The following is a 23420-nucleotide window of genomic DNA, read 5'->3' as shown; positions in this document are numbered from 1 at the left end:
CACTGCCACTATGTGGTATACAGCCAGGTCACCAGCCCACCTATATCATAACAGGCAGTCATTATATTACATTCCCACATACATGTTACAGGATATAACAAAGCATACAGAAAAATGAACAAGAGAAAATCATTTACAAAGATATTGCAGCAGGGTGACCTGGAATACAGCATGTCTTGCAGCCATTTTAGGAAGAACACATGGCTCTCTAACTGTACATCATCTACTCAGCCTAGCATGTGCTGCAGGGTTTAAAGGCTGCTAAAAAACATACAGTCACAGTGGGCAAAATCAGAACACCCGCCGCCAAGAGACTCCGCCTGCTACTGACCGCCGCCATCTGGGACCGAGCACCCCAAAGGCAGCTTCAAGGAGTTCCCTGGCATGGCACTTCTTCAAACAATGTGCTGACGACAAGACCCGAGTGGGTTGCACGCTGTGCCATCAGAGCCTGAAGCGAGGCATTAACGTTCTGAACCTTAGCACAACCTGCATGACCAGGCACCTGCATGCAAAGCATGAACTGCAGTGGAGTAAACACCTTAAAAACAAGGAAGTCACTCAGGCTCCCCCTGCTGCCTCTTCTGCTGCTGCCGCCTCGGCCTCTTCTGCTGCTGCCGCGGCCTCGGCCTCTTCTGCTGCTGCTGCCGCCGCCTCGGCCTCTTCCTCTGCCTCTGGAGGAACGTTGGCACCTGCCGCCCAGCAAACATGGGATGTACCACCAACACCACCACCTGCGTCACCAAGCATCTCAAACATGTCACACGGCAGCGTTCAGCTCTCCATCTCACAAACATTTGAGAGAAAGCGTAAATTCCCACCTAGCCACCCTCGATCCCTGGCCCTGAATGCCAGCATTTCTAAACTACTGGCCTATGAAATGCTGTCATTTAGGCTGGTGGACACACACAGCTTCAAACAGCTCATGTCGCTTGCTGTCCCACAGTATGTTGTTCCCAGCCGGCACTACTTCTCCAAGAGAGCCGTGCCTTCCCTGCACAACCAAGTGTCCGATAAAATCAAGTGTGCACTGCGCAACGCCATCTGTGGCAAGGTCCACCTAACCACAGATACGTGGACCAGTAAGTACGGCCAGGGACGCTATATCTCCCTAACTGCACACTGGGTAAATGTAGTGGCGGCTGGGCCCCAGGCGGAGAGCTGTTTGGCGCAAATCCTTCCGCCGCCAAGGATCGCAGGGCAACATTCTTTGCCTCCTGTCTCCTCCTCCTCCTACTCAGCTTCCTCCTCCTCTTCTTCCACCTGCTCATCCAGTCAGCCACACACCTTCACCACCAACTTCAGCACAGCACGGGGTAAACGTCAGCAGGCCATTCTGAAACTCATATGTTTGGGGGACAGGCCCCACACCGCACAGGATTTGTGGCGGGGTATAGAACAACAGACCGACGAGTGGTTGCTGCCGGTGAGCCTCAAGCCCGGCCTGGTGGTGTGCGATAATGTTCGAAATCTCGTTGCAGCTCTGGGACTAGCCGGTTTGACGCACATCCCTTGCCTGGCGCATGTGCTGAATTTGGTGGTGCAGAAGTTCATTCGCAACTACCCCGACATGTCAGAGCTGCTGCATAAAGTGCGGGCCGTCTGTTCACGCTTCCGGCGTTCACATCCTGCCGCTGCTCGCCTGTCTGCGCTACAGCGTAACTTCGGCCTTCCCGCTCACCGCCTCATATGCGACGTGCCCACCAGGTGGAACTCCACCTTGCACATGCTGGACAGACTGTGCGAGCAGCAGCAGGCCATAGTGGAGTTTCAGCTGCAGCACGCACGGGTCAGTCGCACTGAGGAACAGCACCACTTCACCACCAATGACTGGGCCTCCATGCGAGACCTGTGTGCCCTGTTGCGCTGTTTCGAGTACTCCACCAACATGGCCAGTGGCGATGACGCCGTTATCAGCGTTACAATACCACTTCTATGTCTCCTTGAGAAAACACTTAGGGCGATGATGGAAGAGGAGGTGGCCCAGGAGGAAGAGGAGGAAGAGGGGTCATTTTTAGCACTTTCAGGCCAGTCTCTTCGAAGTGACTCAGAGGGAGGTTTTTTGCAACACCAGAGGCCAGGTACAAATGTGGCCAGTCAGGGCCCACTACTGGAGGACGAGGAGGACGAGGATGAGGAGGAGGTGGAGGAGGATGAGGATGAAGCATGTTCACAGCGGGGTGGCACCCAAAGCAGCTCGGGCCCATCACTGGTGCGTGGCTGGGGGGAAACACAGGACGATGACGATACGCCTCCCACAGAGGACAGCTTGTCCTTAACTCTGGGCAGCCTGGCACACATGAGCGGACTACTGGGTTGCCACCCTGCTGGATCCCCGGTACAAAGACAATGTGCCCACCTTACTTCCCACACTGGAGCGTGATAGGAAGATGCGCGACTACAAGCGCACGTTGGTAGACGCGCTACTGAGAGCATTCCCAAATGTCACAGAGGAACCAGTGGAAGCCCAAGACGAAGGCAGAGGAGGAGCAAGAGGTCGCCAACGCAGCTGTGTCACGGCCAGCTCCTCTGAGGGCAGGGTTAGCATGGCAGAGATGTGGAAAAGTTTTGTCACCACGCCACAGCTAACTGCACCACCTCCTGATACGGAACGTGTTAGCAGGAGACAACATTTCACTAACATGGTGGAACAGTACCTGTGCACACCCCTCCACGTACTGACTGATGGTTCGGCCCCATTCAACTTCTGGGTCTCCAAATTGTCCACGTGGCCAGAGCTAGCCTTTTATGCCTTGGAGGTGCTGGCCTGCCCGGCGGCCAGCGTTTTGTCTGAACGTGTATTCAGCACGGCAGGGGGCGTCATTACAGACAAACGCAGCCGCCTGTCTACAGCCAATGTGGACAAGCTGACGTTCATAAAAATGAACCAGGCATGGATCCCACAGGACCTGTCCATCCCTTGTGCAGATTAGATATTAACTACCTCCCCTTAACAATATATTATTCTACTCCAGGGCACTTCCTCATTCAATACTATTTTTAATTTCATTTTACCATTATATTGCGGGGCAACCCAAAGTTGAATGAACCTCTCCTCTGTCTAGGTGCCGGGGCCTAAATGTGTAACAGTGGCCTGTTCCAGTGGTGGGTGACGTGAAGCCTGATTCTCTGCTATGACATGAATACTGATTCTGCGCTGACATAAGGCCAGATTCTCTGTTACGGGACCTCTCTCCTCTGCCTGGGTGCCTGGGCCTAAATGTGTGACAGTGGCCTGTTCCAGTGGTGGGTGACGTGAAGCCTGATTCTCTGCTATGACATGAAGACAGATTCTGCGCTGACATAAGGCCAGATTCTCTGTTACGGGACCTCTCTCCTCTGCCTGGGTGCCTGGGCCTAAATGTTTGACAGTGGCCTGTTCCAGTGGTGGGTGACGTGAAGCCTGATTCTCTGCTATGACATGAAGACAGATTCTGCGCTGACATAAGGCCAGATTCTCTGTTACGGGACCGCTCTCCTCTGTCTGGGTGCCGGGGCCTAAATGTGTGACAGTGGCCTGTTCTAGTGGTGGGTGACGTGAAGCCTGATTCTCTGCTATGACATGAATGCAGATTCTGCGCTGACATAAGGCCAGATTCTCTGTTACGGGACCTCTCTCCTCTGCCTGGGTGCCTGGGCCTAAATGTGTGACAGTGGCCTGTTCCAGTGGTGGGTGACGTGAAGCCTGATTCTCTGCTATGACATGAAGACAGATTCTGCGCTGACATAAGGCCAGATTCTCTGTTACGGGACTGCTCTCCTCTGTCTGGGTGCCGGGCCTAAATGTGTGACAGTGGCCTGTTCCAGTGGTGGGTGACGTGAAGCCTGATTCTCTGCTATGACATGAAGACAGATTCTGCGCTGACATAAGGCCAGATTCTCTGTTACGGGACCTCTCTCCTCTGCCTGGGTGCCTGGGCCTAAATGTGTGACAGTGGCCTGTTCCAGTGGTGGGTGACGTGAAGCCTGATTCTCTGCTATGACATGAAGACAGATTCTGCGCTGACATAAGGCCAGATTCTCTGTTACGGGACCGCTCTCCTCTGTCTGGGTGCCGGGGCCTAAATGTGTGACAGTGGCCTGTTCCAGTGGTGGGTGACGTGAAGCCTGATTCTCTGCTATGACATGAATACTGATTCTGCGCTGACATAAGGCCAGATTCTCTGTTACGGGACCTCTCTCCTCTGCCTGGGTGCCTGGGCCTAAATGTGTGACAGTGGCCTGTTCCAGTGGTGGGTGACGTGAAGCCTGATTCTCTGCTATGACATGAAGACAGATTCTGCGCTGACATAAGGCCAGATTCTCTGTTACGGGACATCTCTCCTCTGCCTGGGTGCCTGGGCCTAAATGTGTGACAGTGGCCTGTTCCAGTGGTGGGTGACGTGAAGCCTGATTCTCTGCTATGACATGAAGACAGATTCTGCGCTGACATAAGGCCAGATTCTCTGTTACGGGACCTCTCTCCTCTGCCTGGGTGCCTGGGCCTAAATGTTTGACAGTGGCCTGTTCCAGTGGTGGGTGACGTGAAGCCTGATTCTCTGCTATGACATGAATACAGATTCTGCGCTGACATAAGGCCAGATTCTCTGTTACGGGACCGCTCTCCTCTGTCTGGGTGCCGGGGCCTAAATATGTGACAGTGGCCTGTTCCAGTGGTGGGTGACGTGAAGCCTGATTCTCTGGTATGACATGAAGACAGATTCTGCGCTGACATAAGGCCAGATTCTCTGTTACGGGACCTCTCTCCTCTGCCTGGGTGCCTGAGCCTAAATGTGTGACAGTGGCCTGTTCCAGTGGTGGGTGACGTGAAGCCTGATTCTCTGCTATGACATGAAGACAGATTCTGCACTGACATAAGGCCAGATTCTCTGTTACGGGACCGCTCTCCTCTGTCTGGGTGCCGGGGCCTAAATGTGTGACAGTGGCCTGTTCCAGTGGTGGGTGACGTGAAGCCTGATTCTCTGCTATGACATGAAGACAGATTCTGCGCTGACATAAGGCCAGATTCTCTGTTACGGGACCGCTCTCCTCTGTCTGGGTGCCGGGGCCTAAATGTGTGACAGTGGCCTGTTCCAGTGGTGGGTGACGTGAAGCCTGATTCTCTGCTATGACATGAAGACTGATTCTGCGCTGACATGAAGCCAGATTCTCTGCTATGGCATGAAGAGACTGATTCTCTGCTGACATGAAGCCAGATTCTTTGCTATGGCATGAAGAGACTGATTCTCTGCTGACGTGAAGCCAGATTCTCTGCTATGGGACCTCTGTCCAATTGATATTGGTTCATTTTTATTTTTTTTATTTTAATTTTAATTCATTTCCCTATCCACATTTGTTTGCAGGGGATTTACCTACATGTTGCTGCCTTTTGCAGCCCTCTAGCTCTTTCCTGGGCTGTTTTACAGCCTTTTTAGTGCCCAAAAGTTCGGGTCCCCATTGACTTCAATGGGGTTCGGGTTCGGGACGAAGTTCGGATCGGGTTCGGATTCCGAACCCGAACATTTCCGGGAAGTTCGGCCGAACTTCTCGAACCCGAACATCCAGGTGTTCGCTCAACTCTAAATAAGACTAATAAGACTAATGGGTTATAAAACATAATGGAAAAAAACTTATAATAATAAAAATATAAAATAAAAAAATCATACAAGTGCACTTTAACTAAAAAATAGTACACTTTAGATAAAAAATGGATGTCAAAGCACTCTAAAAGATATTTAACCCCTTAAGGACCGGGCTCATTTTCACCTTAAGGACCAAGCCATTTTTTGCAAATTTGACCAGTGTCACTTTATGTGGTGATAACTTTAAAACGCTTTGACATATCCAGGCCATTCTGAGAATGTTTTTTCATCACATATTGTACTGCATGACACTGGTAAAATGGAGTTAAAAAAAATCATTTTTATTTATAAAGGAATACCAAATTTCAATTTATATACTTCTATAATACATAGTAATAGCTCCAAAAATAGTTATTTCTTTACATTCCCCATATGTCTACTTTATGTTTGGATCATTTTGGGAATGATATTTTATTTTTTGCGGATGTTACAAGGCTTAGAAGTTTAGAAGTAAATCTTGAAATTTCTCAGAAATTTTCAAAAACCAACTTTTTAAGGACCAGTTCAGGTCTGAAGTCACTTTGTGAAGCTTACATGATAGAAACCACCCAAAAATGACCCCATTCTAGAAACTACACCCCTCAAGGTATTCAAAACTGATTTTACAAATGTTGTTAACCTTATAGGTGTTCCATAAGAATTAATGGAAAATAGAGATACAATTTCAAAATTTCACTTTTTTGGCAGATTTTCCACTTTAATATTTTTTTTACAGTTAAAAAGCAAGGGTTAACAGCCAAACAAAACTCAATATTTATGGCCCTGATTCTGTAGTTTACAGAAACACCCCATATGTGGTCGTAAACTGCTGTAAGGGCACACGGCAGGGCGCAGAAGGAAAGGAATGCCATACGGTTTTTGGAAGGCAGATTTTGCTAGACAGTTTTTTTTTTTACACCATATCCCATTTGAAGCCCCCCTGATGCACCCCTAGAGTAGAAACTCCATAAAAGTGACCCAATCTAAGAAACTACACCCCTCAAGGTATTCAAAATTGATTTTACAAATGTCGTTAACCCTTTAGGTGTTACACAAGAGTTATTGGCAAATAGAGATGAAATTTCTGAATTTAAATTTTTGGGCAAATTTTCCATTTTAATCCATTTTTTCCAGTAACAAAGCAAGGGTTAACAGTCAAACAAAACTCAATATTTTTTGGCCCTGATTCTGTAGTTCACAGAAACACCCCATATGTGGTCGTAAACTGCTATACGGGCACACGGCAGGGCGCAGAAGGAAAAAAATGCCATACGGTTTTTGGAAGGCAGATTTTGCTAGACAGTTTTTTTTTACACCATGTCCCATTTGAAGCCCCCCTGATGCACCCCTAGAGTAGAAACTCAAAAAAGTGACCCCATTTTAGAAACTATGGGATAGGGTGGAAGTTTTGTTTGTACTAGTTTAGGGTACATATGATTTTTGGTTGCTCTATATTACACATTTTGTGAGGCAAGGTAACAAGAAATAGCTTTTTTGGCACCGTTTTTTTTTTGTTATTTACAACATTCATCTGACAGGTTAGATCATGTGGTATTTTTATAGAGCAGGTTGTCACGGATGCGTCGATACCTAATATGTATACAATATTTTTATTTATGTAAGTTTTACACAATGATTTCATTTTTGAAACCAAAAAATCATGTTTTAGTGTCTCCATAGTCTGAGAGCCATAGTTTTTTCAGTTTTTGGGCTATTATCTTAGGTAGGGTCTCATTTTTTGTGGGATGAGATGACGGTTTGATTGGCACTATTTTGGGGTGCATATAACTTTTTGATCGCTTCCTATTACACTTTTTGTGATGTAAGATGACAAAAAATATCATTTTTGAAACAAAAAAAATCATGTTTTAGTGTTTCCATAGTCTAAGAGCCATAGTTTTTTCAGTTTTTGAGCGATTATCTTCGGTAGGGTATGATTTTTGCGGGATGAGATGACGTTTTTTTTTACACTATTTTGGGGTGCATATGACTTTTTGATCGCTTGATATTACACTTTTTGTGATGTAAGGTGACCAAAAATGGTTTATTTAGCACAGTTTTTATTTTTTATTTTTTACGGTGTTCATCTGAGGGGTTAGGTCATGTGATATTTTTATAGAGCCGGTCGATACAGACGCGGCGATACCTAATATGTATACTTTTTTAAATTTATGTAAGTTTTACATAATAATATCATTTTTGAAACAAAAAAAAAAATCATGTTTTAGTGTCTCCATATTCTGAGAGCCATATTTTTTTCAGTTTTTAAGCGATTATCTTCGGTAGGGTATGATTTTTGTGGGATGAGATGACGGTTTGATTGGCACTATTTTGGGGTGATATGACTTTTTGATCGCTTGCTATTACACTTTTTGTAATGTAAGGTGACAAAAAATTGTTTATTTAGCACAGTTTTTATTTTTTATTTTTTACGGTGTTCACCTGAGGGGTTAGGTCATGTGATATTTTTATAGAGCCGGTCGATACGGACGCGGCGATACCTAATAGGTATACTTTTTTTTATTTATGTAAGTTTTACACAATAACAGCTTTTTTAAAACAAAAAAAATGATGTTTTAGTGTCTCCATATTCTGAGCCATAGTTTTTTTTATTTTTTGAGCGATTGTCCCAAGTAGGGGACACACCTACTTGGACACACCTTCTCATTCAAAGAGTTCTCTTTATTTTCATGACTATGAAGGCATCAAAACTATGAATTAACACATGTGGAATTATATACATAACAAACAAGTGTGAAACAACTGAATATATGTCATATTCTAGGTTCTTCAAAGTAGCCATCTTTTGCTTTGATTACTGCTTTGCACACTCTTAGCATTCTCTTGATGAGCTTCAAGAGGTAGTCCCCTCAAATGCTCTTCCAACAGTCTTGAAGGAGTTCCCAGAGATGCTTAGCACTTGTTGGCCCTTTTGCCTTCACTCTGTGGTCCAGCTCACCTCAAACCATCTCGATTGGGTTCAGGTCCGGTGACTGTGGAGGCCAGGTCATCTGGCGCAGCACCCCATCACTCTCCTTCATGGTCAAATAGCCCTTACTTTCAAAGTTTTCCCAATTTTTCGGCTGACTGACTGACCTTTATTTCTTAAAGTAATGATGGCCACTCGTTTTTCTTTACTTAGCTGCTTTTTTCTTGCCATAATACAAATTCTAACAGTCTATTCAGTAGGACTATCAGCTGTGTATCCACCTGACTTCTCCTCAACACAACTGCTGGTCCCAACCCCATTTATAAGGCAAGAAATCCCACTTATTAAACCTGACAGGGCACACCTGTGAAGTGAAAACCATTTCAGGGGACTACCTCTTGAAGCTCATCAAGAGAATGCCAAGAGCGTGCAAAGCAGTAACCAAAGCAAAAGGTGGCTACTTTGAAGAACCTAGAATATGACATATTTTCAGTTGTTTCACACTTGTTTGTTATGTATATAATTCCACATGTGTTAATTCATAGTTTTGATGGCTTCAGTTTGAATCTACAATTTTCATAGTCATGAAAATAAAGAAAACTCTTTGAATGAGAAGGTGTGTCCAAACTTTTGGTCTGTACTGTATATATATATATTGATAAATAAAGGGGGCAAAAAACCTACAACAGGGGACATCGTAGAAAGTAGTAGTTTAATATTTCATGTACTCTAAACTTTCATTTAAACCAAAAGGTGTCAGCGTGTTCATGCGGTAAATCCAGAACATTTCTTTTCTGACCAGATTCTGAAACGAGGATGGGACCCATTCAAGTGGGGTGACCTTTAGGAAATGTGGGTTACCTTCATGTATTTCCAAAAAATGTCTAGATACACTGTGGGGTCAATACTTTCCTTTTTATATTAGACCGGTGTTCGTTCATGCGTTCTCTGACCATCTGAGTCGTTCTGCCTACATATTTGAGTTGGCAGGGACACTCCAATAGGTAAACAACATATTTTGTGCTAAAACTCAAATGGTGTTTAAAAATAAAGGGTTCCTGTGTGTCAGGGATATTTATTTCTTTCCTCCCGTGTACAATTATCCTACAACATATGCACCTAATTCTATTGCATTTGAAGACGCCTAGGGGGTCATCCTTAGCTACCCTGAGTCCCGCCAGGTCTCTATAGATGTTTGTTTGAGCGTGTTTTCCTTTCAATTTAGGGCAAGAAGGAGCTAATATATTTTTTAAGCTAGGGGCTCGTCTGAATGTTAGAGAAGGAGTAGAAGGAAGGACGACTCAGACGGTCAGAGAACACATGAACGAACACCGGTCTAATATAAAAAGGAAAGTATTGACCCACAGTGTATCTAGACATTTTTCGGAAATACATGAAGGTAACCCACATTTCCTGAAGGTCACTCCACTTGAATGGGTCCCATCCTCGTTTCAGAATCTGGCCAGAAAAGAAATGTTCTGGATTTACCGCATGAACACGCTGACACCTTTTGGTTTAAATGAAAGTTTAGAGTACATGAAATATTAAACTACTACTTTCTACGATGTCCCCTGTTGTGGGTTTCCCCCCCCCCCCCTTTATTTATCTATATATATATATATATATATATAAAGAAATTTTTTTTTTTTTTTATATATGTATTCCTATTACTATCAATATTTATACTACTGAATATATATTTTTTATATTTTATATATATATATATTTTTTATATATATATAGATTTGTTTTTATTATATTATATTTGTTTCCTTAAATATCTATTAGAGTGCTTTGACATCTTTTTTTATCTAAAGTGTACTATTTTTTAGTTAAAGTGCACTTGTATGATTTTTTAATTTAATATTTTTTTTAATATTTTTTAATATTTTTATTATTATATATTTTTCCTATTATGTTTATTAACCCATTAGTCTTATTAGTCTTAGGCCTCTTTCACACTTGCGTTGTTGGGATCCGGCATGCACTTCCGTTGCCGGAGGTGCCTGCCGGATCCGTAACAACGCAAGTGTACTGAAAGCATTTGAAGACGGAACCGTCTTCCAAATGCTTTCAGTGTTACTATGGCACCCAGGACGCTATTAAAGTCCTGGTTGCCATAGTAGGAGCGGGGAGCGGGGGAGCGGTATACTTACAGTCCGTGCGGCTCCCCGGGCGCTCCAGAATGACGTCAGAGCGCCCCATGCGCATGGATGACGTGATCCATGTGATCACGTGATCCATGCGCTTGGGGCGCCCTGACGTCACTCTGGAGCGCCCGGGGAGCCGCACGGACGGTAAGTACACTGCTCCCCTGCTCCCCACTACACTTACCATGGCTGTCAGGACTTTAGCGTCCCGGCAGCCATGGTAACTATTCAGAAAAAGCTAAACGTCGGGTCCGGCAATGCGCCGAAACGACGTTTAGCTTAAGGCCGGATCCGGATCAATGCCTTTCAATGGGCATTGATCCCGGATCCGGCCTTGCGGCAAGTCTTCAGGATTTTTGGCCGGAGCAAAAAGCGCAGCATGCTGCGGTATTTTCTCCGGCCAAAAAACGTTCCGTACCGGAACTGAAGACATCCTGATGCATCCTGAACGGATTACTCTCCATTCAGAATGCATTAGGATAATCCTGATCAGTATTCTTCCGGCATAGAGTCCCGACGACGGAACTCTATGCCGGAAGACAATAACGCAAGTGTGAAAGAGCCCTTATTCCTCTCATACTGACGTATATACTCTATTTTAGTTACATGTTTAAAAATAGTTGGACAGTTATTTTTAGTTCTCATGCACTTTATTATCATTTCTTTCCATCCAATATTGATACTTCCGCTCTGTACGGCTTTCCAAAGTATAGAAGCATCCAAGCCTCTCTTTCATTTGCGTTCCATTGACAGGAACTTATAGCTTACTCCGCCCCTCCTGGTATCTGCGGCTCATATGCCGGAAACCCAGACATAGCCCGAGGTGGAACGCACCTCCGGCTTATGCGTTCCACATACCGGTACTACAGTCTCCGCCTGCCCGCGGCCCGATTGGTAACATTTTCCTTTTCCCCCAATATTTTCTAACAGGGCCGACATATGTACCATCCATTATGTATTATACATTCTGTGCATACAATCATTTGTTGGTTTTGTTATCTTTTTTACTCTGTTACCGACGTCACTTTCGGGCCCGAAAGTGACAGTGACGATTTTTCTGGCGCCAAAAACGCCTCTTGTTTGAATGAGTGCCATATGCTATATTTAAATGTGTGTTTCATAAAATACTCTGTATATATTTAATACCTTCACTGCTCCTGAGGAAGGGGTCTGTTATTCCCTGAAACGCGTTGAGCTTACCTGACTGATTTATTAAAGGAATATACCAGAAGTACAAACTGTTGGACTGCCGTATCTTCCAGCAATTATACAAGAGAGCCAGGCGAGGGAGGTCGTTGTTTTGGGTTTCTTGAGCTTTATCTCATCACACCCCTCCCTGGTGAAGTGAGTGTGGTGTATATCACCTTTTTATACGTATTTTTGAATACTTTTTAGCGTTTCCCCATATGATACTATCTACCAGATGTCAGATGGTCTAATCATATGGTTATTGATTACTAACAGTTCTCCTTTTATTGGTAAGGGGTACTCACTTACTCCCAGTCCTTATTAATAAGTGCACAAAGCCCCCTACCTTATTGTATGCATCTTTTACGTATTTTATATTCCCTTATTTATATATTTTATACTAAGTGCATATCTCTTATATACATATTTTGGTAGCAGCTAGGCACCACTTGGTGATTTTTTTCTTCTTTTTCCTACACAGAACGGGAGCATTTTTTAACTAGTGCACATTATTATTATTAATATTAAAGGTGGCAGGTGAGTTGTTAAAGAAGGTAGAAGGAGGATGAAAAAGTAGGAACCTAAGATGTCTTTTGTCAAACTGCAGAGATGAGCGATGGGTGAAAAATCATCATGGTGGTCTGCTCTCAAAGGAGAAGATGAAGAAAGAGAAGGTCTGCATCACAGGAGAAGTCACTGGATATAAGAGGTATGTGGTGCTATATTCTGGATAGCACAGAATATAATATGTATGCAAATATGTCTTTAGTACTAGGTACAAATATATGTATAAAATAATGTATAAAATGTATATGGTGTAGGTAAATCTACTGTAAGTGTAGCCTATGTGTAATATATATACTGTATGGTGTATATTGTATATGTGATTATGTGAGTGTAGTGTCTATATAGTCTGTTTATGTATGCAACCTCCCAACCATCCCAGATCTGGCATAACTACTGTGTGGGGGGCACAATGGAGACTAAGCAGTGTTGGGACATGTACAGATAGACTTTGGTAGGAGTTAGAGGTGTGGGCCAGCACTGGAAATAAACCTTCACGCAACACTGATAGTTTTACTCCTTAGGCTTTTTAAAAGCTCTGTGGTATGTGTGTGCAGTGTATACATGGTGTATTTATGTATGTGTACCATGTATATGGTGTATTTATGTGTATGTGTGTTGCAAATATATATTGTATGTATATGTAAACATGTGTTGTGACGCCGTATATTTGCCGTTGAGTAGGGAAAATGTTCTTAAAAATTTGAATCCCACCCCTGTATATATATATATATATATATATATATATATATATATATATAGTACAGGCCAAAAGTTTGGACACACCTTCTCATTCAAAGAGTTTTCTTTATTTTCATGACTATGAAAATTGCAGATTCACACTGAAGGCATCAAAACTATGAATTAACACATGTGGAATTATATACATAACAAACAAGTGTGAAACAACTGAAAATATGTCATATTCAAGGTTCTTCAAAGTAGCCACCTTTTGCTTTGATTACTGCTTTGCACGCTCTTGGCATTCTCTTGATGAGCTTCAAGAGGTAGTCCCCTGAAATGGTTTTCACTTCACAGGTGTGCCCTGTCAGGTTTAATAAGTGGGATTTCTTGCCTTATAAATGGGGTTGGGACCATCAGTTGTGTTGAGGAGAAGTCAGGTGGATACACAGCTGATAGTCCTACTGAATAGACTGTTAGAATTTGTATTATGGCAAGAAAAAAGCAGCTAAGTAAAGAAAAACGAGTGGCCATCATTACTTTAAGAAATAAAGGTCAGTCAGTCAGCCGAAAAATTGGGAAAACTTTGAAAGTAAGTGCTATTGTAACGGGGTTCCGAAGGTGCACTCGGTCCCCAATTACCCGCAGACCTGTTGCTTAGCTTTAGGAATGAGAATCTGTGTTTGACCTCATTCCCAGGGCGGCTTTACTGCTGGGTGGCTCCCTGCTCCTAAGTCTGCCTTGAGCGCCGAGCTGATCACTCGGTGCTCAACTGGTTGGTCTGTCGGTCATGTGACCCTGGCCACGTCACATGACCCTCACTCCCCACTATAAATACAGGCAGCCTGCTAGCCACAGGTTGCCTGTTAATTTCTAGGTTCCTGGCTATTTGTTGGACTACTGAATACTCACCTGATTCCGTTCCCTGATGATCCTTTGCCTGCTCCTCCTGTACTGCGCCTCCGTCCTGGTATTGTGACCTCGGCTCCCACCTGACTACTCTCTTTGGACTCCTCTTGTACTTCTCTACTCTCCTGGTATTTGACCCTGGCTTCTCCTGACCATTCTTTGCTTAACCCTTTGTACTGCGTAGCTCTCTTGGTTCTGACCCGGTTCGTTCATGTTCCATATTTTGTATTGTCTGTCTTCCCTGCACGTATCCTAAGTTAGGGACTGTCGTCCAGTTGTCCCCTGTCATCAGTACTTGTGAGGGAAGTAGGCAGGGCCAGGGGTGAGGGTGGAGCGCAGTGGTCACTATCCTTCCCCCTGTGTGTGTGGATGTGACCATTACAGCTATTTGACCATGAAGGAGAGTGATGGGGTGCTGCGCCAGATGACCTGGCCTCCACAGTCACCGGACCTGAACCCAATCAAGATGGTTTGGAATGAGCTGGACCGCAGAGTATAGGCAAAAGGGCCAACAAGTGCTAAGCATCTCTTGGAACTCCTTCAAGACTGTTGGAAGACCATTTCAGGTGACTACCTCTTGAAGCTCATCAAGAGAATGCTAAGAGTGTGCAAAGCAGTAATCAAAGCAAAAGGTGGCTACTTTGAAGAACCTAGAATATGACATATTTTCAGTTGTTTCACACTTGTTTGTTATGTATATAATTCCACATGTGTTAATTCATAGTTTTAATGCCTTCATAGTCATGAAAATAAAGAAAATTCTTTGAATGAGAAGGTCTGTCCAAACTTTTGGTCTCTACTGTATATATATATATATATATATATATATATATACTTTCCAAATAACGAGGCAGCACTTTGTCATAGCTTGACAAAGACCTCATTAAATAGGCCAAAACGTTGCTGGGAATAAAGTTTTGGGGTCTTCACCCTGTCACCGAAAGCAGGAAGTGCTGCCTCGTTATTTGGAAAGTACGTATCGTGGAGGAGAAGCCTACCTCTTTGAGGAATTGCACCCAGTGCACCTGGTCCGACTGTGCTGCTGCGGTATTTGTGAGTTTATATATGTAGCTTGATAAAGGCCTCATTGAGCAGGCCGAAACGTCGCTTGGAATAAAGTTTAGGGTCCTCACCCGTTCACTCAAAGCTCGAAGTGCTGCCTCATCATTTGCTTGATATATATATAGTATGAAGGAGCAAGGGGCCGTCATCGATGGAAGGTATGTGTCACCGAGATTCCTGGTAAGAGCCGGTAGTTTTAAGTGTCAGCGGCAGCGAGTGCTAAATGACACATTTTTTTGTTAGTATGGCTGTAAAGCCGATCCGGGCCGGCTCTTATTGGGAGTAGCCAAAGTGCTGGGTGGGTGGCTTCTCCCCACACTCCAGGCCGGGTCTTTTTGGCCTATATAAAAAACCCAGCCAGCAATCGCAACAGGGTGTGGTTTTTCCTCCATCTGATAGAGAAGCTGGGGAATCTCTTTGTTTTGGGACCTGTGAAGTTGTGCTATGCTAAAGGGCTGAGAGCCACATGCCGGGAAACAGGCACCTAAAGCCTGCTGTGGACTGTGGGTGGAAAACTGCTAACCAGGTGACGATTTTGTTCTATGGACATTGCATGGTGTGAACAAACACTACGACTGTGATCGGTCATTTTTGTTTTTCCTTATGTGTGAATAAACACTGAACTGTGTAAGTTAAAGACTTTGTGATTGCTTCTACACTGAGTCCGTTAGCCTGTTTACCAGAGAAAAACCCCACAATTGGTGGATGATGCGTGTAAACGCAGTGAGGCAGGCCTGAAGGCCGACAATTTTTTTATGTTTTTTCTGGGCTCAAGTGCATGTCCTATGTTAAGCCGGCAAGGTTACGACCTGTGTCCCCGGATAAAATGGAGGCAGTCGTTTTTTTTTTTTTTTTCAATCAAATCGTTTTTATTTATTCAAATAAAATTGGCATATTACAAGACAGTTTGTGTCTACAATTTTTCTGTTATTTTCCCCCCTCCACGTCTCTTATACAAAGAATTGTATAAAACATTATCACATATCCAGATACTTGATACATCTCCCACAGTTATTGTACATAATGTAAATACCATTAAAAAGAAAAAATAGTTACAAGATTATTTGACTGTTAAAACCCAACAATCCCCTCCCCCCCTCCCCCAACTACCAACCCCTCCCCCCAGATCAGAGCATGAATTTTCAAGACCTTTTTATATTACGACATGAGTGTGAGACAACCATTCATTCCACAACTTTTCAAACTTCTGAGGACATCCTCTCCTAACAAACACTCCCCTCTCTAAAGTCAACATATCATGCACCTTTCTCACAAATTCCTCCACTGTTGGCGGACTCCCCTGGATCCACCTAAAAGCAATCAACTTCCTGGCCACATACAATAGTCTCCCAACTGCCACCTTGACCGCCTCTCCCCCACCAATCTCCTTCACATATCCCAACACACAGATCTTTGGGTCCTTCTGCACCCTCAACTCCAGGTTACGATTAATCAAAGTCAACACCTCATCCCAAAAACTACTTAGCACTGGACAGACCAAAGCATATGAAACAGATCTGCACCTTCCACCATACATTTTGGACAATTGTCATCAGTTCTAACCCCAATTTTCCGTAAAAATACTGGAGTTTTGTAGACTCTGTGGATGATAAACAGTTGTGACAACTTGCCCCGTTCACTTACAGACACTCTCGGGACTGCCTCCAATATATCTTCCCACTGTTCCTTAGGGATGTCCCCCAAATCCTTTTCCCATTTCCTCATCCTTGTAAGAGGGAATCCTATCAAAAATTTGTCTAAAAGCAGAGTATACACCTGTGATATCAGACCTCTCTTTCCTCCAGCTGGAAGAACCAGTTTATGGACCACATCCATTTTTGCAATAATGCAACCCTTCCTCATCGTGACATCATAGGCGTGTCTCAGTTGCAAATATTGATAGAACCACACTTTAGGAATGTTGAATTCCTGCTGTAGGCCTTGAAATGATTTAAATACATTAGTCTCGATCAATTGACCTATCCTCATTACTCCATGGGATTCCCAATTTCGGGCTCCTGATAGAGAAATGAACTCTGGCATCAAGTTATTGTTCACCTTTGTCCACACTTTTTTCATAAGCTCTATAAGCGTTACTTTCTCTCTCCCCCCATGCATCGCTGCACCCTCCAGAATACCCATAAGGTCCCTATTACCCAACCAGTGTTGCAGTATCTTCCCCGTCACATCTGGTAGCTGAAATTCCATCCAACCCTTAAAATGTTGACACTGGGAGGCTAAGAAATAAATCCAGGCGTTAGGAACAGCCAAGCCACCTTCAGACTTGGGATATTGCAGCGTCTCCAGCTTAATCCTAGCTTGACCATATTTCCAGATAAGATCTCTGAATGTATTTTCCTAAATCTCTCAACTGGGATCCATACAGGGGCATTATTCAATATGTATAGTAACTGAGGCATCATTACCATTTTTAAGAGATTCACTCTGCCCACCACCGACATAAAGAGTCTACCCCATGTCCTTGCCTTCAGCCTAAAAGTATTTAGCAAAGGAGTTAAATTAAGTTCTTCAAAATCCAGCAGTCTAGGTGTTATATATAGCCCCAAATATTTAAACTTGCCCACCCAGGGTATCAAACTATCTGCCTGCACACCAGAGAGTGCCTGTCCGTCTACCGGCATCAAGGCAGACTTCTGCCAATTTATCCGAAGCCCAGAGAAGCCACCAAATCTATCTATTAAAGCCATGGCCGCATCCAAAGAGCCCCCAGTGTCACCCAAAAATAACATAGTGTCATCAGCATACATTGCCACTTTATTTTGCGTCTCACCATATCTAAACCCCACAATATGAGGTGACAGGCGGATAAGGGCTGCAAGTGGGTCAATTGCTAAAGCAAACAACAAGGGTGACAATGGGCACCCCTGTCTGGTGCCTCTGGACAAAGAAAAGCTATCTGACAGCCTCCCATTAGCTCTGATCGTGCCTTTGGACTTGAATACAACACTTTCACCCACTGAATAAATCGAGCACCAAAGCCCATGACTCTCAAGGTTTCCCATAGGTAGTTCCATTCAACACTGTCGAACGCCTTGGCGGCGTCTAACGCAAGTAAGGCCCTATCTCCTCCATTATCAGCTGGAATATTCAGACTAGCATATACTCTACGGATATTTATAGCAGTCGATTTCCCAGGCATAAAGCCCGTTTGATCCGGGTGCACTATAGTTAGGATTACCCTGGACAGCCTGTTCGCCAACACCTTCGCCAGGAGCTTCACATCTGCTGTTAATAGCGAAATTGGTCTATAGGAATCAGGAACTTTGGGATCTTTCCCAGGCTTAGGAATAACTACTATGATAGCCTCCTGCATAGAATGTGGTAGCGAACCCGTCTCCAGAGAATGTTCAAGAACCTTAAGTAATTCAGGAAGAAGTACCCCCTGCAACTTTTTATACACCTCCACTGGTATGCCGTCTGCCCCCGGCGCCTTACCATTCGCCATCCCCCCAAGAGCTGCCTCTAACTCCTCCAGCGTGATCTTCCAGTCTCTCTCTATCCTCCTCTGATAACACTGATAGCTGAGCCTCAGCCAGAAAGGCGGACAAGGCCTCCTCCGAGCTAGACGCCTTGGAAGCATAGAGAGAGACATAAAAACCTTTTAGAATATCTAATATCCCTTTTGTATCCTGGCTACTATTCCCATTTCCATCCATTAGCTCTTGTATACAATAAGAACCCCTCTGTGCCTGAGAAACCACTGAGAGCAGATGCCCAACTTTCTCTCCATCCTCAAAAGATCTTTGGCGGTAAAAACTACGTTTCCTCTCTGCAGCCTGTAGTAGATGACACCTCAGTTGTTCCTGAGCTACCTCCAGCGCCTCACTAATAGCCATGGTGGGGATTCTACCAAACTCCCTTTCAGCCTCTGTTACTTGTACATGAGCTTTAACATCTGCCTCTCTGGATTTAGATTTATGCTTACTAATTTCTTTGATCAGTACACCTCTCAAAAACGCTTTCATGGCATCCCAGACTCCGTGTATTGAAGCCGTCCCTCCATTAATAGAAAAGTACTCCCTGACCTCCAGAGTAATCTCAGACAAATAACCAAGTACATTCAGCCAATGCGGGTTACATTTCCACAACCTCGGTCCCTGCCTAAGCACGCCCAGGCACAAATCAATCTGCACCAAGGAATGGTCAGACAACGACCGAGGGTGATAAATAACATCTCTTATCAGTGGTAGCATAACATCATTAACCAAAGCCAGATCTATGCGTGATAATGAATGATGCGTAGCAGATCTACATGAAAACACCCGCTTATCCGGGTTGCGCAGCCTCCAAGCATCAAGTAAACCAGTTTCCCTCATAATATTCTTAAGAGCCACACTCCCCGGTGATCCACTGGCACCTTCTACCCGACATCTATCTATGGAGTCATTCAATGTACAATTGAAGTCCCCCACTAGCAGCCACGGCAGTCCAGGGAAGTCCGCCACAAAGGTCATAATATCCCGTATCAAAGGGGAAGCAAACGGTGGAGGCACATACACTGACACCAACACCACCTGAATCCCATCAATCTTGCACACTACACACACATACCTGCCCTCAGCATCCACACATTGCTTCAGATGTTCATACCTTATACTTTTATGCACAATCACACTTACGCCCCTGGAGTGAGAGGAATGGATTGAATGTACCACATGACCTACCCAATTTTTGTTCAGCCACTGCACATTATCATTGGACAAATGCGTTTCCTGCAGACAGCAGATAGCTGGCTGAAACCGACCCAAATATTGAAATATACATTGTCGTTTTCGTGCATCAGCCATTCCCCTCACATTCCAGCTCAACACTTTAATCACCTGTGTCATGATGAAAGATTACAGCATATTTGAATCTCACACCCCATACTAATGTCACTCTCTCATAATTCACGCCCCTCACCCATCTCTGACCCGTCACCCTCCCCCTCCCCAGTGATCAGGCTACTTTGAACAGTAACCCCAACCCCGGCTAGGGTGACCACGTGTCCCGGTTTGCCCGGGATCGTCCCGTAATTTACGTTTTTGTCCCGGGAGCCTTCAAACCGGGACAATAGAGAGTCCCGGAATCAACTGCCTGCCAGTCTGCAACATTCACTGCCGCTGCTGCCGCAGTGCTGTTGTAATTAATTCATCCTAAATCACTGGTTGCTACGGCTGCCCCGCTTGGCGTGTAGCAACCAGTGACGTCACCATGTCCCGCTCTCTCTGTGGCTCCGACTCCACACCCTGCACACTGCACGCAGCTGCCCCAGCAAGTGAGAAGAAGAAAACCCTGCGCCGCCCCCGACGCCTCCTCCTTCACTCCCCAGAGACGTCACGTGGTGTCCCCAAAGCCAATAGGCGGCCGCCGTCGCTCAGGTACAAGATTCAAACTGTGCCCGTCTCCTGGAGACACAGCAACACCGGGGAGAGGCGACCGGGCCGGGGACATGGAGCACCGCATCATAGGCCCGGGCCCCTACAGAGCTACCAAGCTGGTGAGATAGGGTGACCACGTGTCCCACCGGCTGCCAGACGCCAGTGCCTCCTCGAGTCCTGACTGGAAGAACACCGGCGCAAGACTGCCCTGCCCTGCTCCACCACCACCAGTGACCAGACGAGGAGACAGTCACTCCATCTCCATTATATGACTCCAAAAGGTGAGCAAATAGGGGCAATTGACACTGGGTGGCAGCATCTGATGGGGCACAGTAGCGACAATCTATGGGCACACTGGCATTTGATGGCGCACAGTAGCGACAATTTATGGGCACACTGGCATTTGATGGGGCACAATAGCGACAATTCATGGGCAGTTGGGCACACTGGCAGCATCTGATGGGGGCACAGTAGCGACAATTCATGGGCACACTGGCATTTGATGGACTGTGCCCCATCAAATGCCAGTGTGCCCATGAATTGTCGCTACTGTGCCCCCCATCAGATGCTGCCAGTGTGCTAATGAATTGTCGCTACTGTGCCCCCATCAGATGCTGCCAGTGTTCCTATGAATTGTCGCTACTGTGCCCCATCAAATGCCAGTGTGCACGTAAATTGTCACTACTGTGCCCCATCAAATGCCAGTGTGCCCATGAATTGTTGCTACTGTGCCTAGCAACAATTTATGGGCACACTGGCATTTGATGGGGCACAGTAGCGACAATTCATGGGCACACTGGCAGCATCTGATGGGGGCACAGTAGCGACAATTCATTAGCACACTGGCAGCATTTGATGGGGCACAGTAGTGACAATTAATTGACACACTAGCAGCATCTGATCTGATGGGCACAGTAGCGGCAATTGATAGGCACACTGGCAGCATCTGATGAGGCACAGTTTGCGACAATTCATGGGCACACTGGCAGCATCTGATGGGGCACAGTAGCATCAATTGATCGGCACACTGGCAGCATCTGATGGGGCACAGTAGCATCAATTGATCGGCACACTGGCAGCATCTGATGGGGCACAGTAGCATCAACTGATTGGCACACTGGCAGCATCTGATGGGGCACAGTAGCATCAACTGATTGGCACACTGGCAGCATCTGATGGGGCACAGTAGCATCAACTGATTGGCACACTGGCAGCATCTGATGGGGCACAGTAGCATCAACTGATCACTAAGTGACTTAATTTTTTTTTAAAAAGTATCAAAAATCATATTTTTTGGGGAGTGGACATGGGTGCGGGGGGGCCGGGGCGGGTGTCCCTGAATGGCAGTTTGGAAATGTGGTCACCCTACAACCCCCCCCTCCCAAACATCCAACTCTAACTCAGGGCAATCTGTAAGCACCATGCCCAATGCTGAACAAAAATCATTTCTGATTCCAACACTCTCCCTCAGGTAGAGAATCCTCTCCACAACTGGGAAACACATTTCTTATCCCAACTTCCTACTCCTGCATCAGGATCTACCATGTGGTAGCAACACTCAATACACTTTATAACTGGTGTAACATTAAAGTGACATTAGGGTGCAGTCCTATGCATATAAAGTGAACACAAACTGCAAACTATTTCCTTCAAGTGTCCAGGGCTCCACTTCTCAGTTGCCGCTCATGGACGTCCAGCCACTGTGTTGCTTCATCAGGGTCCTCAAAAAATCTGGTGGATCCCAACGCCACCACTCGCAATCTAGCCGGGAACAACATGGCGTACGGAACTTGTAGCACTCTGAGCCTTTTCTTTATATCTATAAATCTGCTCCTCCTCCGCTGCACCTCATTGGAATTGTAGTGTCCCACTAGGTTAAGGTGGGCACTGCACAAAAGGGGTTAATGTGTCTTTATTACATTTAATGTTATGTGTATGCATTTCCCTGTGTTTAACTGGTGTCATGCCTAGTTAGGGTGCAGTTTAGCCTCCCAGACATTAGAGGGAGCCAGAGAGCCCTAGATATATATAGGAAGGCCCAGGCAGGGGAGTGGTAGTTCATTCCAGGGGACTAGAGGAGTTACTTCGTCCACCTGAAGCTCCTGAGGCTAGGATTAGCTCAGTAGAGACACCCCAGTTGCAGGACAGCACCTCCTGGGAGAAACCTGCAGCTTCCCTACCAAGCAAGGATAATACAAGTTCAGATAAGTAACTTGATGGGCAGAAGTACTATACAGTAAAGAGCAAGGGTCAATACTGGAGGAAGGATTTATATACCAAGGATTAAAGCCAGCAATTAGGCATCCGGGCCTTGGGATCCAGCCAGCTAGAATAGCTGAAGGTGATAGAGCAGCATTGCACTGCAAAGCATTAACTGTTTGCCCTCCAAGTATCTTGCATGATTTATACCTGCCGTTATTGAAAGAAAACCTGCTTGTGGAGTATTGTTCAAGGGACTGCATCATCTTTATCAACTGTAACTGTCTGTACAAAGTTGGACTGTTTTTCCACCAAGTAAAGCAACGTTTAGTTCACCAACTGGCGTCACGAATCCAACAGGGACCTTGCCCCAGGCACTAAAAATACCTGTAACATCCAGGGCACCTCATCCACCATCAGGCCTGGTCCCTATATACAGAGTGTGCCCCAGAGGAACTGTGTCTACCTCTCATTCACTGTTGCATGCCTGCCCAGGGTTCTCCAATATAGTGAGCAACCCTTGATTGCCTATAACCGTGACCTCGCTTCGCTACACCCTGCAGGTCTGGCGTGCTGCATAAATTGGCGTCACAAACAGGATTTACGGAACATTCCTGCGCCATTGCGGATATAAAACTGTGTGCTAAAGACTGCCTTAAAGTGACCAAGCCCTATTGTTTTATTCAAAATTGCTGGGCCAAAGAACTGTCATAATTAGCGGTGTGAAGAGAACGTTTTCTGGACTGTTTGCTGCTTG

The sequence above is a fragment of the Bufo bufo genome, chromosome 8, assembly GCF_905171765.1.
Source record: "Bufo bufo chromosome 8, aBufBuf1.1, whole genome shotgun sequence".
Taxonomy (NCBI): domain Eukaryota; kingdom Metazoa; phylum Chordata; class Amphibia; order Anura; family Bufonidae; genus Bufo; species Bufo bufo.
Note: the sequence above shows the minus strand (reverse complement) of the source record.